Below are 17,197 nucleotides of genomic sequence, written 5' to 3'. Positions count from 1 at the left end.
ATTTGATCAATATTAAGTATCAAGAAAACTATCATAACATATCTTAAACAAGGATCCAAGGAGTACATCACATATTTATGCATTACCAATCAAGATTTTAACTCTCCTTTTTTCTTACAGTGCATCAACTGAACGGAAACACCGCCGGTGCTGCTGGCTGCTAGCGGAAGTTGTGAGTCTGAATCGGAGGTTCGTGGCATAATATCTTAATTATTTCTTTACATGTGTTTTAATTTTTAGTAAGCACTTGCTTCCCTCGCTTTTCCTGCTCCACTCCACTCGGCTCTTGGAATTTCAGTCACGTGCTGCAACTAATCCCCAGCCCCACACGCGCCTGCCATCTCTCTGAGCCAGAAGCAAGAACCGAGACCAGGAGTTTCCAATGGCAACAGATGAGATGGGCACAAAGACCAAGACGATGATGAGGGGCAAGGATGATGGGATGCTGGGATGTCGGGATGCTCGCTGGCAAAGGTAAATGCCAAAGTAACTAACTGTGTATGCACTCGAGCAGTTGAGGCTGCTCTGGAGAGGATTGGGAGGATTTCGGGTGGTTCGAATGGGTTCTGATGGTCTGATGGGGTCTGGTTGGTGGGTACAAGGGTCGAGTGGTGGTGGCAATGGGAGAGGACAGTCAGCTCATTTGCCGGCTGGGTATGCCTTGGAAATGCTTATGCGGGAGAAAAAATTTTAAAAGATTTTTAAAGGTTTTGCTTAGGTTATTTAGTATTTATAGATCAGGTTATATACTAAATCTTTGTCATTAAATAACATTTTTTAAAGTGTAAAGTGTAAAAGTAGTTCGTGAACTGAGAAATTCTTGTATTTAAAAACAACTTTATGTTAAATTAAACTTCCTAAACTCTCTTTTCAGCCAAATTTCTCTCTTAAGATACTTTTTACCTCTAAATCTCCCCTTCTTAATGTTTATAATACTTCACCTTCAAAGTGTAATTGTGATTTGGTGGCACGCATAAACGATGTTCGAGCTGTCGAGACCGACACTTGCGCCGAGTTTTCTCAATTACTCGGGCCAGGCTCAGCCTCCATCTACTCGTAGGAGCGTCCTCTGCGTATGTTGATTAAACTTAAAAGGAGAATAGGAAACTATAGGGCTGTGTGTGTGTGTTAGTATGTGTGCCCTTGCCAGCGCCCTCTGTTTGTATTAATCCAACATAATTAAGAAATTTAATTAAAGTGCAGCACGCGCTGAATGCGGAATAGCTAGTTTGGCTAGAAGGGAAGAGACGGCAACTAGTCTACGGATTCGGATTCGGATACAGATACGGATTCGGGATTCGGTTTCCAAAATGAGCTGGGAGGAGCCTGGAGTTCTGCCACGCGTCATCCATAAATCGGTAGAATCAGTTAAGCTTTTTCTCACTCTCTTTATAGATTTCTATGAGATATCAAAGTTAAAGATAGATATGAAGAAAGGGTGAAGTTACAGCTCTTAATGACTCTCATTAAGTTAGATCTGTTAGCTGAAAGTTTAACTGATTTTGAGAGTAAGGATACTTACTGTATATCCTTTCTAATGAAGTAACTTTTGGCTCTAAACTATATCTGCTAACAAAGCTATGTGCATATCACAAAAAAAGTGAAAAACAAAATAAAATTGAATTCATTTATGCATTTGTCGCTGAAAAAGTTTTGCTATTTTTTTTTTAATATTTTCTCTAATGAATCAATGTTTTAACCATTTCTAACAGTTTTTTTTGGCTGCTCTCCTTTTGGTTATTTTTTAAAAAATTTCACTGAAATGCAAAGCGACAGAGAAGTTTTGTTTTTTTTTTGTCAAACCAGCTTAACCAGTTTTTGCCACATTTTTAGTAGCTGAAAATATGCATGTTTCTCCCCGATAATTAAAGTTAAAATTGTTGAAAAAAATCACATGGGAAATGTTCATTCATTTTTATATATTGATTTATCTTTCTAATAGGTAGTTAAGATACCTTCCACATACTAAAGTATCTTTTACAAATCATTTAAGATAACTTCTCTGAGATACTAATACATCTCTCTATTGTTAGGCGTGTTGGAGCGTGTTAAGCATTTCCCGTTGATTGTTTGACAAAGTTCCCCAGTGGCCAAGTGGCCCAAGTTGGCACTTCAGCGGTCAGCCAATGACCATCAGACTGGCAGGCATCTGGCAGGCAGGCGAGGTCAAAGATCAGCGCTGGGTGTTAACGTGAACAACGTGGGAGTGGTCGAAAAGCAATCATCGAACGAATCTGGGACTCTCGTTCTCTTGGGCTCCTGGGTAACGAGAATGTGCGAAAATATTGCCGTCATTTCTGCACAAAATATTCATAAATACAAACATAAATAAATGTCGGCAATGGGCACATGTACACACGCACACATATGGGTCTTATGAAGCTGTGTGTGGGTTACTGACTTTCTGTCTATGTGTGTGTGTTGGCCACTTCCCACGCCTCTCACTCCTCACGCTTACCCTGCTTCCTCGCCTCACACATCTCCGTTGAGATTATTACACCTCTTAGTAGTCGTTGATTGAAGGGTAGATTGGCATTGCAGGGGGGGTTACTGACCTTGTAAGGGAGTTCTTTCTGATAAATATGATATGTTTTATCATTCATTATTGTCTGTTAGTATCTTTGCTTAGGCTTAAACACTCTTTAAACCATAATATGGTAATCTACTTTTATTTCATAGGCTTGAGCTGGCTTTTTGGGTTTAAAAATCGGAATGACTCATCTGTATAACCAAGCTGATCAAAAGGATGCGTTTCCGACACTATAAAGTATCAATAGCGAAGTCGATTAAGCCATGTCCGTCTGTCCGTCCGTCTATCCGTGCGTCCGTCCGTCCGTCTGACTGTCCGTCCGTCTGTCCGTCCGTCTATCCGTCCGTCTGTCCGTCCGTCTGTCCGTCCATCTGTCCGTCCGTCTATACTTCTGTTTGTCCGTCCGTCTGTCCGTCTGTCCGTCCGTCTGTCTGTATGTCCGCCTGTTCGTATGAACGCTGATTGAAACTGATTGGAAAGTAGTTGGTTAGAGTCGTTTTAAGATATATCAAGCCGATGTCCATCTTTTGAGTTATTTTGGCGTTTTGATGGTTTTTGCTGCTACTAGTACTTAACCTTGGCTCCTTCGATAAGCAAACTTAAGCTTTCCTATCAAATTTATTTAAATTTCATAGTATTTAGGCTAAGTGTTAAGGAGTAAAATTCGTGACCCTAAAGATTTCTAAGAAATGGCAGTGGAGTATCCTTCATTTTGGTAAACTTTGTCCATAAAATAAGAGTACATTTGGAAATAAGAAGAAATTTGAAGTTTGAATAGAAATTTATAGTAATTTTTAAAACAACATAGAAGAGAGAAAAGTCTATTTAAAGCATTGGTAAAGTTAAAGCTAAACCAAATGATAGTGGAATCGTGGAATCGTGGTAGATTAGCTTGATTTTCGGTCTAAGTTTACGATAACTCTGCGTATGTTTGATAAACTTAATCCAAAACAAGCTCTTAAACCCCATTTAGACCATAATAATCAGTTAGTTATTATCCAAAATGGAATCCATTTAAATTGATTTAAGAACTGAGATTGTAAAAAACACAAACGGGGCACATTGATAAATGTTTAACACCTTCGAATTTGCATAAACGAAATGAACGGTTTCCTATTTTTTGTGCATATGTAAGTGTTCCATTGACCTTTTTGATAAACAATCTTCCTCCGACTCCTCCTCTTTTTTTTTATTTGTTGCTGCTGCCCTTTTATGGTTTGTGTTAAAGTTACGCATTTTACCTGTGGCCCTTCTGACTTTTGCCTCCGCTGTCATAGTCATGAGTGTGTGTGTGTGTTTGGGTTGTGTATGTGTGGATGTGTGTGTGTGTGAAGTGTACAATAAACGCGGATTTCTCTGGCAATATTTGTCTGCAATCATTTTGGCCTGTCGGCAGTTTCCCAGAGTTTGTCTGTCTGTCTGGTTGTCTGGCTTTTCTGGCTTTTCGATTGCCGCCCCGCCCTCCTTTTCGATTCCACCACCTTTGACTTCTCTGAGGTGGAGGGGCTGTGTCTGGGCTCTCGCCACTTCTTTTTCCCCAACCAAACCAGACCAATGAAACCTTCTCCTCCTTTCCGACAGGAGGCAATATCAACACATTGCCAGTTTAGATTAAAATCCAGACATGGACTTGTAGTGCGATTCCTGGAAAGGATTCTTAGACAATTTGTTAGCTCTTAATTGAGTTTGAATGTTAAAGTGCTGAGCTACCTTAAGCTGACCCCTCTCTTTGGGCAATTAACTAATTTGAGTTTGAGTTAAGTTTGATTTGATTATTAATTTAAGTTTCCTACCCCTAAAAATCCCATAAAAACCCAATATTTAACTACTAACTTGGCTTAAAGTTTAAACATATTAACTGCCATATAAGCCCCTTGATAAACCTTCTTTAGATTTATTAACTTTTATCACATAAACTTAATCTCTCTTCCCTGCTTAAACACTCCCTTTGGCCTCATAAATCTAACCCCAGTTAGTCAATCGAACTTTAATCGAACTGCCTTTTTGGCCATTAGGAATCGAAATCCACAACTAACTTAAATAAATCACTTAAAAGTAACTGAAAATATAGACAGGAAAACACGTGAATGCCAAGTCCTTCCAATTAGCCTCAATTACAGGATCATTAAGGATTAGGCTTCAGTAGCTCGCCCTTGTCAGTGGCACAGGAAAAAGTCAGACAAACCTGTATCCTTCACATTCCCATTCAGAATTTTCCCAGCTTCCTACCCTAAAGCGCACCCCTCCTCTTGACAACAGCAGGCAAAAGCGATAACTAACTAAATAAATAACATAAATTAACTAAATTTGTAGACAATTTAGTCTGCTAAGTGTAAAAGTTTTTTGTTTTCCCTGTCGCTGTTTTCATTTCAGTTTTCTACACTTTTTGCCATTGTCATTGTTACTGTTTCTGTTGTTGTTGTTGTTGTTGTTATATTTGTTGCTGTTTCGGCCACTTTTGTTGGCTAAAAAGTAAAGGGACGGACGGGGAGTGAGAGAGCGAGAGGTGAAGGGGATTTTCAAGTTTGGTAACGGTTTTGTGCATTTTTGGTGCTTTTGGCGCAAAAAAGGATACGCTTGGATCTCGGACCCCGTTTTGGGTCGGTCTCCTGTCCGGACGGCTCTTATGTCACCGTTCAAGGATGCGCCCAACCAGGACACACAAAAACACACAAACACACACATACACACACTCTCTAGTTGAAAGAAAGTAGAGATGTGAGGTAGCGACCGGAAGGGGCATGCAATGTTGTGACATCAAATGTTCATGTTAACAACTTTTCCAAAACTCAATGAGCTGTTGTTTGTGTTGTTTGGCGCCCAAGTGTGTGAGCCAGGCGGCTACATGCCAGACAGAGATGGCTATACAGAGATAGAGTTGGTGATAGTGATAGAGATGGCTATAGAGATAGGGAAAGAGAGAAGGGCAGCAGGCAGCAGGCGGCAGCCAGGCGCAAACACGAATCGAGTGTTTTGTAGCAAATAATTTTGCACAAAGTTCTCGCCTTAACGATTTGAACACATGTTAACATGAAGAGTAACAACAGTTTGCAGGAAGACTCCTGCTCCTGCTCTTGGTCGGGGTCCTTCTGCTCCTGCTCCTTCTTCTTCTCCTGGCCAAACACTGGGCCAAAGGCCAACAAGGATAACACTTCGACATGATAATAAATATGCTTGAGGCCCGAAAGGATGAGCCAAATGAAAGCGACTGCATCGACGGCGACAGAGTTCCTTTAATCTTACACCTTATCCTTCTCTGGCCATCGATGGTCTGCCATATGGTGGTTTATAGGTAGAGCTATCATTATGACAGGCTTCTCAGTTTTCACTCTTTTTTTGTGGTGAATTAATGGGTTAATGGGTGGGGGTTTCTTTGAGTTTTTAGTTTAATTTTCTGGGTTTTAAGTTGTTTAAGATAAATCGCTTATAACGTGAAGTACTTAAGGACTTGGAAGGACACTTAACTCGATATCAGCTAACTAAAACTATTCTTTTTTTAGGAAAATCCAGTATTAACCTGCCTTTAGTTCCTCTTTAGTTAGTAACTTAAATCAAAAACTAAATCTGAAAACAAAAACAACTAACTTATCAAACTTCCTCATCACTAACTTATATTTTAACCCCCAAATCTATTATTTAAATACTTATCTGTACTAAAAAACTGTTAAATATTTTCCAAAACCTTTTCCTTTTCCATAACCTTAGCCAAGACTACTATTATTATAACCACAATTCTGGTTTTTGGCAGTGGTATGTGTGTGTTAGCCGGGGTGTGTGAGTGTTATAACATGTTTATATGATGTCTAATAAAATGAAGCGCGAAAAATGTGAAATTCGTATTCCAAAGAAGCTTCCTCAAGGAGCCACTTGCTCCTCCTCCTCCTATGCCTTGGATCAGATCATCCTTGCGCGCTTCTCCTGGCATTGCAAATTCGCATACCAAATTCACGCCAGCTTTTCGCCAGTTCTCTCTATCTCTCTCATCGGGTGGGAGGATGGAAGGAAGGAAGGAAATTGCGTATTTGAAACACGTTTAAGCAGCTGCAGGAGCATAAAAAGGATAAGGGACTGGTGGACCAGAGGAGGAAGGGAGAATCTCCTGCACATGCAGCAGCGGCAGCTCTCTTTTTTTCTTTCCTGACACCCCTTTTTTACCAGCTTAAACCCGCCACTTCCCTAACCTAAACCCTTTCAGGACCAACCGCGCGATGCATAAAACTTGCAACGAAGACAAATCGTGACACAAAATATGGCAAATTGTAAGCGAAATTATTTGGCAGTGTTGAAGGGGGGGGATAAGGGCAACTGGTTGATTTTAGCGGGGGAAGAGTGGGTGGGTGAGTGGTTTCATGGCCCGATTGAATTACGCCCGCGGCCCAGTTGGCCAAAACCATCGGCTCAATCACTGATTGGCATTGCCTCGATTGATCAGCAGTGAGGCAATCAAAGCCGCAGGCTAGGTAGTTGCATGGCAGCTCCTCCTCCTTCTCCTCCTCCACCTCCGCGAGCAGTGGCGGCGGTTAAAAGGAGTGCAGTTAGCCTGGCCTTTGAGATTTACCAGCCAGATATTAGATAATCAAATTAAGTTTTGCTATAAAGAGAAGTTTTCTTCTCCTTGCAACTTCTCTGCCAGATTGGGTTAGTTAGTTAGTTGCAGGCTTAACATGCTACGCGCCCATGATGCATCCAATCTTAAGGCTTGGTCTTTGCCTAACCATCCACAGCCTCTAACGCCACCTGATCCTCTGAGTGGATGGTAAGAAGGTGAATGGCTTAGGCGGCACTTGAAGCCTCCTAGGGAAGCGGGCAGCGGGGCTGCAGGAAGCGGAAACGATGGTAAATAGGTGGTAACACATCCTTAAATATTTGCCCCTTGGCAGGCAGAGTGAGTTGTTGGGGGTTGTCTTGACCGGGTAAGCCGCTAAGCTAACCTTGTTACACACGCCACATCCTCGACGGATGCTGATGGTGTTGGCGGTCGGGAGAACCGATTTGCCATGTGTCAAGGTGGTGGTGGTGGTGGATGAAGAAGGCAATGGTGGCAGCAACGTTAACAAGTTGCCCACCTGGGCACATGTGAAGAGATTTACAGTGCGGGGATTGGGGGGGTTGTGCATGGGTTTTTAGGGCGCCCTGTTAGAGTTCCCAGCCAGCTGTCTGGCTTCCCAGTGGATGCCAGCTGTCTGTCCCGATCCCAATCCCAATCCCAATCCCGGCACCGGCACCGGTCGCCTGCATCCTTTGTCTTTGCAATCGAGTTGGTCGTAGGGGATAGGGTGGCAGCAGTAGCAGGTAGTTTGGGGGATAAACTGACAACCAGTTCCGCGATGCAGTCCCACTTCTTCGCTGTTTTTTTTTTGCCATCCTCTCCCGCCCCCAAGGCTTCCCCTTGGATGGCACTTTGCCGTGCGCTTTTATTATTATAAAATACGCATGAGTTAGTGTGCATATTTCATGGATTTTGTGTATAAAAGGGATAAAAATGCAATCAGTCGCAAAAACCAGCAAAGTGAAACGGACATAGGATGGAGCTGGAGATGGAGCACCCACATTTTCCACCTGCCAGCCGCCAGCTCGCAGCTTTTTCGCACCGTATCCATCTCCCCGAGGCAATCCCCGCCAGCTGTCACCCGCAAAATCTCCGCGAAATCCCAGCTGAAATCTCTCTCTCTCTTGCACTCTCCCTTACAATGTGATTTGTCCACATAGAAAGTCCTTGATCTCCTGGCTAATTTCATAATGGAAATCTATGGGCAAGTGTGAAGTGGTTAAAGGATAACGAGGAATATCCCGAGGATGAAAGCAACATAAAATCATATTCTTTGGATTATTTTCTTTACTTAACTTTCTGAATTGACATTCGCCATTGTTAGTTTTAATTGGTTTTTACTTTCTATTATTAATCGGGAAATATTTGAAGTTTAGTTTCCAATTTGAGGCACCAAAAATTACTCATACGACGCATTGGCCAGTTAAGATATCTTTCTCTGGTCATAAATCTTTTCCTTTGATTATATTAACCTTAAAAAAAAGTTAGATTTCACACCTTAAAATAGTTAGAAACTAATTATGAAAGGGCAAAGCATTCCCCAGCCAAGAAAGGAAACCACTTTTCAGGGTCAGAAACCCATTACCATTCCCATCCATCGGATTAGCCACGTGTATAATCGAACCCGGGAACCCAATTACTCAATATGATGGATGACCCACCGAATGTTTAAATGAGTTGCCTCAACCAAAAACATCTCAGAGCAGAGAGAGAGAAGAGTAGGGAGTAGCAGCAGAATTGATAGATCCTGGTGGTGACCCTCACACACACACACAGGCATATACCTCATGTGCCATACCGTAACAGGTGACCTCAACCAGAGCAAATGAGCAAATGTCGGATTAAGCAGAACTTGGTGGAACCTGTGGAAAGGTAGGAAGAGAATAGCTTAAAGTGGGACGAGGGTGACTCCCAAGATGTTCTAGTTTCGGAGGCAGAGAAGAAACGGCAAGAAAGCAGGACATACTTTCAGGGCTTGAAAGGTCTACTAAAAAGGTTTATGAAACTTTGATAAAATCCTTAAAAAAAAAAAATATAAACTTAATATCTAATCATATAAAAATGTGATTTTTATCTTCGAAAAAGGGTAATTTTCCCTTAATTTCCGTCACACATTTTCTTCAAGTGTAAAAACGATGCTTGGGGCATATGTATGGCGCCTGGTTAAGGACACAAAAGTCATGACTGGCATGAGAACGAGCTCAAGTGCCATTGAGGAAGAGTGCTCATATTCCCAGGCCCCCGGCACGCCACCCTCGCCGCCGCCGCCGCCGTCGCCGCTCACCCATCGAAAGGAGCGGCACAAGTGCGCGCGAGTAAATTCAAGAAACAATTTTCAGGAATGACTTAACTTTTGCGTTTATGTGAAAACTTTCACAACGTGATGTTATGCGAGCGGCGAAAGGATATGCAATTCACTGGCACACTCTCTATGTGTGTGTGTGTGTGGGGGTGTAGCGGGTGTAGAGGGGTGTGCGTAAGCGAGAGCATCTTTGTATGTGTGTTTTGGTTTAGGATATAAAGCCACTAGTTGGAGAATCGCAGCGAAAGACTCTGATCCAAGTCGAGACCCCTGGTGATATGGCCAAAATCCTCTGCGTCCAGCTTATCCTTCTCGGTCAGAATCTGTTTTAGACGCCAGCGCATTCCGCGTAATTCGTGTCGCGATACCGGTAGGCGGGCCAAAAGGGCATGGCACTGGTCAGGGCTAAGTAACCCATCGCCATCTTCGTCGAAGAGATGCAAAGTGGAGGCCAACTTACGATCCAGCGGTTCGCTGCGACGAAATCTCGACAAGCCGGTCACGAAATGCCGGAAACCCAATGATGGATGCAGCATAGTGTCCACCAAATACTCGGCCAGCGGATGCGTGGCCACTGGCGGCACACGCAAAAGTTCACTTCGCAGTACCCGATTCTCGGCATCGCGATCCAAGGTCTGGTATTGGCCATAGAGATAGTCGAGGCGGGCCAGCGAGAAACCCGTAACCGCTTGGATTTCGAACAGCTCCTCGGCGGTCAGATGGCGGGATGTAGACGTGCCCATGGATCTTGATCCTTGTCGTCTCCTTTACTTGCCTCACGTTAATAAGAAATATATATATAGATATAGATATTCACTTCTGGATCTCTTTTTGCAGCTTATTTGCTGTGTATGTGGGTGTGAATGTGAAGTGTGCGCTGTAGGCGTGTGTGTGAGTGTGTGTGTAGGTTACACAGTTGCGGAACGATCGATAGGGAAAGGCCAGGTTTGATCGGAAAACGGAACGTTCTATGAGTTTTCTTGCCTTTGAGTGTTAAAGTTGAAAGTTTTTAAGTTCTTTGAAGTTTTTCTTTCGTTATTTTAGCTTATTTATCTTATATTTATTGATTAAAAAACAACCTAAATAAATCATAAAAAATTCATATAAATATATTATAATACTAATTAACATTTTCCTCCACTTTATCCTTTTTTTTTTCTTCTTGGACAGCTTCACCGCTAATGGCGTTAGGCGTAATGCCATGAAAAGGTTATAAAAAGCCACGAGAGTGATATGTTTTGAAATTGACTACCTACCTTTTAAGAGGCTGGGCAAAGGGACTAAGCACAAGCCAGTCATTATATCTCACACATATGTATATATCTCAGCTGAAGTGTGGAATGATAAACATATAATTTTGAGTTAGAGCGCGGCGACACCTGACAGCCGTAGCAGCAGCAGCAATGCCAGCGCAACACCAGCAAAACCACCCGCGTGCCACTTACCCCCGATCTGGATGCTCTGGACAAAGCCTTCACTCATTGTGGCATGTGTCAAAATTAATTTCGTAGGCAATATTTTGACGGGCTTTCATGCTAAGCTGGAGAGGGTCATTCCCATTCCATGCGACGACCTCGCAACATCCTCCTCCCCGCCTCGCAGCTTCAAGGAATATGTTAGCATCGTGTGAGAGTGTAGGTACCACTTATCCTGTGTATACCCTGTACGGTCAGGGGGTGTTTTGATTTGATTAGAATTTGCTATATCTAATTATGCTATATAATTCCTAACCAATTTGTAGTATAAACTATAAGAATACTTTATAAAATTTAGATTTTTCGAAAACCAAAAAAAAACATAGCATACTTTCTAGCGACCATAGTAATAACCGTTTTTATTCCACATATTTCCCAAATATTTATCAAATTACCTAAACAAAGCTTAGATATAGACCTTAAACCAAGTTAAGTTGTCCTAAAACTTGCAGTTTTTCTAACTAATTCATAGATAAACATACCTAATGCCGTATAAAATCCTGCCTTCTGGTCACAAGCTGACTTTTACAGGATATAAAATCGTAACCATGCTAAGCTAACTGAATATAAGTGGCCATGGGGGTGTATCTACCATATACGTACAATCCGTCACTAAATGCTACTGACATGCAAAGGTAACTTTGCCCTCAGGATTTTATTTTCTCGGCTTGGTATTGGTTTGTTTGGGTTTAGTTACGTTTCGTTTAGATTTTGTTTGTTTGTATTTCTTCCTCTCGTGTGTTTTTCTTTTTTTCTGGCCAGTCATTGCCCGAATCTGAGGGCAATGGAATGGCATTTTTTCCACATCATCGCAGAGTGGGAGCATTCGTGGGAATGGTTAAAAGCTGGGTTTACCACCCACCCCCAACTACGAAGTAACCCAAACTCCAAACACTCCCACAATATGCAAATCTCATTGGGACGCATTGAAGATACCACAAACTGAGGCTGATGTCCTGATAGCTGATATTAAAACCATTACTCTGGTGTCCTGAAATGCCTCCTCCTACCCTTGCCCCTCCCCCAAATACACCCACTCACCCAATCCACAATCCTCACAGCAAGACAACAAATTACAAAAATTAAGAGAACATTTTTGTGGATGAAAGGCATCTGGGGCTTGTATGGGGGAAGGCGGAAGGCATGAGGAGGAGGAGAAGGGGAGCACACCAGGCGACAAAAGTGGCCAAAGTCCTGCCCATTATTCCTGCAGTAGGTGTAAGGATACTGGGACACGCCCCGCCCCTCCTTTTGGGTGTGTGTGCAAATTAATGAAATTAAATCGTCTTTATTTGATGGCTGTGCGAGAGAACCAGAGAAAAGAATTTCACTCGTCGTCACCGCAGGCCGCATGGCAAATATCCTAATGGAATCCAGACTGGGGAGATAAAAGAGGAGTCTCGGAGTCGGAGTCGGAGTCCCCGCCGGTGTACTACTTCAATGTTAGCAACATTGTTTAAAAACCGAAATTAAGGGGCGTCACTGAGGGCTGGAAATAACAATAATAAAATTACAAGATGAGGGCAGGGCCTTGAAATGGTGAATGGTGAGAAATCGAGGAAAGGGAATTTAATAGATATATATTCAAGAAAAGGGAAAAAGGAAGTATGAGATTTAATTAGGATACAAGAAATTATAATAATTTCTAACAATAAACAGGAAAAAGCAAAAAAACAGGGAGAAAAAAAGATTGCTAAGGCAAAAATCCCGATAAATCCTCTTAAAAGTTGATTTTAAAGTTAAACTCAATCACATTTAATAATATTTAACATTATATTTTGTGTTTTTAACAAGTAATTGTGAATTATTTTGTTAGATTTTAACAACTCAAACCTTTTTCAAAGGTTTATCCCCATCCTAATCAGAGTTCCAGGGTTGCGATAGCTCACTGTTTCCAGCCACAGGACCTCAAGACCACCTAGCAGAGCATTCCCACTTCGCTTCTAGACAAACATCGTCTCGACTGTATGGCTGAATTAAATGTGAATGTGAATGGGGAGGGGGAGGTGGAGCGGCTATGGGTAGGATATGGAACCATGACTCTATACGTATTGGGTGAACGCAGATTGCGTTTTCACTTTCATCATTGCATTTAATACGGATGAAATTGTTTGGTGATGGGATCCGGAACGTGATGCGAATACCCAGAATTAATTGCAATCGGAGCGGCGGTGGCGACCAAGGAATCAAGCCGATTTCGAGGGAGACAGCAGAACCTACGTTCATAATATCGCTGGGCTGCCTGCTGCCTGCTGCCTGTCCTTTGTGTCCCAGATCCACGTTTTTTTCCATTTTAGGGTGCTGGGTGGATGATGCACTGAGGGAAAAAGAACTTAAACTAGAAGGTTAAAAAGTGATTTGATACCCTTGAAGAGGGGAGAATCCAAGGGATAACCAATATGGTCAGTCAAGAAATTATCATAAATTTTATGAAAATACTTTTCTCTCAGTGTTGTGCGTTCGATGGTGTTGGTAAATGCTGCCAGTGGCTTTCTTTTGTCGCTTGCCACACAAAAGCAGCGGGGCAAAGGACACCACAACAACAACAACAACACAACACCTTTTGGCCGACTGCTCCTGTCGTTCTGCTACTCTCACACCCACATCCTGCCCTTCCCCACCTCTTCTCTGTACATTTCCATTCCATTTCCTGGCACCCGTGTGGGAATCGCCCGCTGATCTTTGGAAAAGGTGCCCAGCGGCCGACGTTACTAAATCCCCCCAACTCAGGTCCTTGCACACCCCAGCGGATCCAGTGGACAACAGAAATTAGCAACTAGAATCAACAGACAAACGACAATTAACGGATGGGAATGAGCATAAGGGTGAAAAGCTGAGGGCGCGGGTCGGATTGAGTGGAAATGAATAAGTAAGTGAGTTGAAAGCGGGCATGGGGATGGGGATGGGGGTGTAGGGGGTTAGTGGGTTAGTGGGCGTACAGGTGTGGGTGTCAATGTTTTCAGGTGTTTCCAGGTGCTTTCAGGCATTCGGATGGGTCGCATCGCAAATTGTTTGGAACAAACCTGAGAGGAGGAGAGAAAGAAAGAGGTGAATAGTCATAGGCAACAACTGGTGGCATCTACCCCCCTCCTCCCCCTTCACAAAAGAAGGGGGTAAAGAAAGATGAAGGTGTGACCACCACCTGGCGATTTGGTATTTAGGACTTTCCCCTTCGCAATGCCTTTGGTCCATTGTGGTCGCCGTTTCTGAAAAGGATGAGAAAGACCAAAAAAACAAAAAAAGGGGTGGCGACTCTATATGTCCGACCAGGAGGCTGCTTGCTTTATTGTTCTTTTTCCATGTTCTCCGTTTCCTGTTTTCTGGGCCAACTGCTAGCCACTTCAGTCTTTAAGCTCATCCCCAAAAAATGGTTAATAAATATAAGTGCTTAGGCTCTGATTTCCTTTTTCCAGCGGAGTTTTTAGTCAATTTATTTTTTTTAGAACTTTAATTTAAGAAAAATCGATTAACAAAAGTAAAAGCTGCTCATCTTGGTCCATGAACAAGGAGTGCTTTTCGGAAGGATTCTCCTGACCTTTCTAGAGAGTCTCGGCAAAAGTTAGTTAACCTCTCACTCCCGTGAGGTAAAGATCTAATTCGGTCGTGACTAAATATATATTCTAGTTTCCGGCACCAAGAATAAAATTGAAAAGTTGAAAAAAATAAAAGGGCTGGCACATATTCGTTTAGGTAAAAAAGTATATGAATGTCTTAGAAAAATTCACTAAAATAAACCAAATTTCAATTTAGTTTTAAATCGAGTTAGCTTTGGTTTTCTGTATCTTTCGGTTTCAAACCCAAAATTTAGAAGTGAAGAAAGGAACAGAAAGCCGAGTGACAAGACGTTTATCAAGTATCAGTGAGAAGAACTTCCGTTCGGTAAAGATCCAGAAGATTGTGTTCAATGAATAAACAATTAACAACAATCAAAAGCTAAAACAAATCACCCGAATTTTGGCAATTCTGTAAATTTCGTTTACCGAATACACTCCGAAATATCGATAATCGGTTAATCAAATTGGCTAGCCCTGGCTTTCTCTGCCATACGTTCAGAAGTGTTATTAAAAATTAGTTCATATCCAAAGGAGGGCACAACCATGTAAATTTCTATTTCGGCCACAAGAACTAACAAACTGCCAAAAAGTGTAAAATCCTATAAAAAAAAAGTACAGAAAACGACTAATCACTAACGGGTTCTCTATTTGCTTATTATATTTATAGAAAAGTAAATCTCCAAGACAGAACCTGCAGACGACCATGCCTCATTGGAATTGAAATGTTCGGATTATTGAAAGACCATAAAATCGAAGACTAGAGAAGCTGGAATGCTGAGAAACAAACGATAGGATCAAAGCATACGAAACCCAATCTTCACGGCTGCACCCAGAAATTACAGTGGTGGGGGTACCCCAAAACCGAAGATCTGTGTGAAGTTAGAACTTGGGATAGTTCATGGGTTCTGAGGTCCACTCACTAACTGCAGTCCTGGATGCCACTGCTCTTGCTGGTGTTCAGGATTTGCATTTTACTAAAGTGCAGATCCAGGATTGGACATTTATGAGTGGCACTGATGGCAGTTTGGATGCATTCTTGACAAATAGAAAACGTGTCCGCATTTTAAAAGGGACAGGCTCCGACTTGCTCAGCTTCCAATGCAGACCGCGCCTTTGTCATGGACCTCATTTTCTTTGCCAGCTCGGTATCGCGTTGGGCCCCACTGAACTGTTGAGCGACGTCGGTTGGAAGGTGGAGTAAAGTAGTATAATGACTCCTTTGCTCCATCATCCAATCGTCGTCCCTGTACAGTTCAGCGTTTGCCCATCTCGATCCCGAGCTGTCACAGAGAGAGAGGTCTGTCACAGTTGCCCCGTCTGCATTGCAAGCTGTAAACAAGTCGGAGTCGGTGCCTTTTAAAATGCGACACGTTTTTTACCGGTAATGCTCCTTACTCTATTATCCATTTTGGTCGGCTACTTTGAACTGAACTTTGAAATCTATCACTTCCTCAAATCATCTTTTTGGGAAAGTGATCTAAGCTTCGAGGAAGTATCGTCATTCGGGACGGACAAGTTGGACCCGGACGAGAAGCTATTGTGCTGTGGCGACTTCAGAAAGTTGGATCAAATCGAAGATTGAAGACGGTGGAATGTGTCCATCCAATTAGTCTGAAGGAGTAGAAGCATTCAGAGTCAGAAAAGGAAAGCTTTTAACTTCTTTTCTATCTTACTTTCCTTTAAAACATTTTATTTGAAAAATAAGTAAACGAAATTGTATTCAGTGAATATTAAAATCTACCATATTTAATAACTTGTATATATTAATTCATTTAGACTGTTCAAAAACATAAAAGGAGACCTTGACGTTAACTAACACGGATGAAATGTTGCTTAAAGAGTAGAAAATGCGATTCAGTGGCTCCAAAAATGCTTAAAATATATTGAAGGTCTTTAAATACAAATATAATTTAAATTGAAAAATACTAATTTTTGCAAAAAATATACCAGAAACTGAGCGCCGTTCTATGCGATTCTCAAAAGTTGTACATAAGCAGTGCCCATTTTCAGTATTAAAAAAAGTGGAAAAAATTTTAGTGACCATTTGGTAAGTGTCTTAAAGTGAATTTTGCCTTTAAATGAAGTGAATTATTGCCTTTTTCGGATTGAATATTTGTGTACTCCCGGTAAGTAAAATGTGTCTTAATAATAAAGAAGGCATTTAATTTGAATTTTATTTTTAGCATTTAATTAGCTGATGGACTGAGTGGTACCCCCAAAAACCGAACAACCCACCGGTTATTATTATTCATGGGTTCCTAAGTGCATTCGCAGGAGTTGCCTTTTGGACCTTACAAAAAGGGAAAGTGTATGCATTGAGCGAATTATTACTAACAGTTTCCCTGAACTTGTTCCTTTCGTTCACAGAAACAGAGCAACAAGACAAGGAGGCCGAAGCCGGAGAACTGATGTACAGTAAAGCTACCTTATTGAAAGTCTCCCCTTTATTCGCATTCTTGAATCTTCATGAATTCGAAGATTGAAGTAGCTTCCAAAACCCAATAACCTGGATTAATTCTTCGGCTTAGAAGTGCATTCGTTGATTTTAGCAACTGAATCCAGGAGCTGGATTTCAGGAGATGCGCTTTGAAGGACAATATTTTCTGATAACATGGACTTACTTCTTACGAATCCTTTCAAAAAGGGTAAAGAACCCATAATTGTCTTATTGAACAACTAGATATTGGCACTCATTTTACTTATAGGAAAATGAATCTTAAGGAAGGACACTGTGATGTTTATAGAAGCCAATTCTGAGTCCCCGGATCTGTGCTTTGTCATCGTAAG

At 41.8% G+C, this 17,197-nt stretch overlaps 1 long non-coding RNA gene across 9 annotated transcripts in view; it reads left to right on the top strand.

Moving 5' to 3' along the window:
• LOC108105024 overlaps positions 1–15,493 on the top strand; it is a 130,393-nt gene extending 114,900 nt beyond the window's left edge. For 7 of the 9 annotated variants that reach the window (XR_001772338.2, XR_001772334.2, XR_005993744.1 and 4 more), the window contains exons 7-10: positions 121–189; positions 241–474; positions 10,552–11,015; positions 15,078–15,493. This is a non-coding gene — a long non-coding RNA (uncharacterized LOC108105024). The remainder of the gene's footprint in view (positions 1–120; positions 190–240; positions 475–10,551; positions 11,016–15,077) is intronic. The other 2 variants (XR_001772337.2, XR_001772339.2) reach the window with 2 other exon arrangements.
• Positions 15,494–17,197: the final 1,704 nt, after the last annotated feature.

This window comes from Drosophila eugracilis, unplaced genomic scaffold (assembly GCF_018153835.1).
Source record: "Drosophila eugracilis isolate 14026-0451.02 unplaced genomic scaffold, ASM1815383v1 contig_2155, whole genome shotgun sequence".
Lineage (NCBI taxonomy): Eukaryota > Metazoa > Arthropoda > Insecta > Diptera > Drosophilidae > Drosophila > Drosophila eugracilis.
Note: the sequence above shows the minus strand (reverse complement) of the source record. Positions and strands in the feature narration are given on the sequence as shown.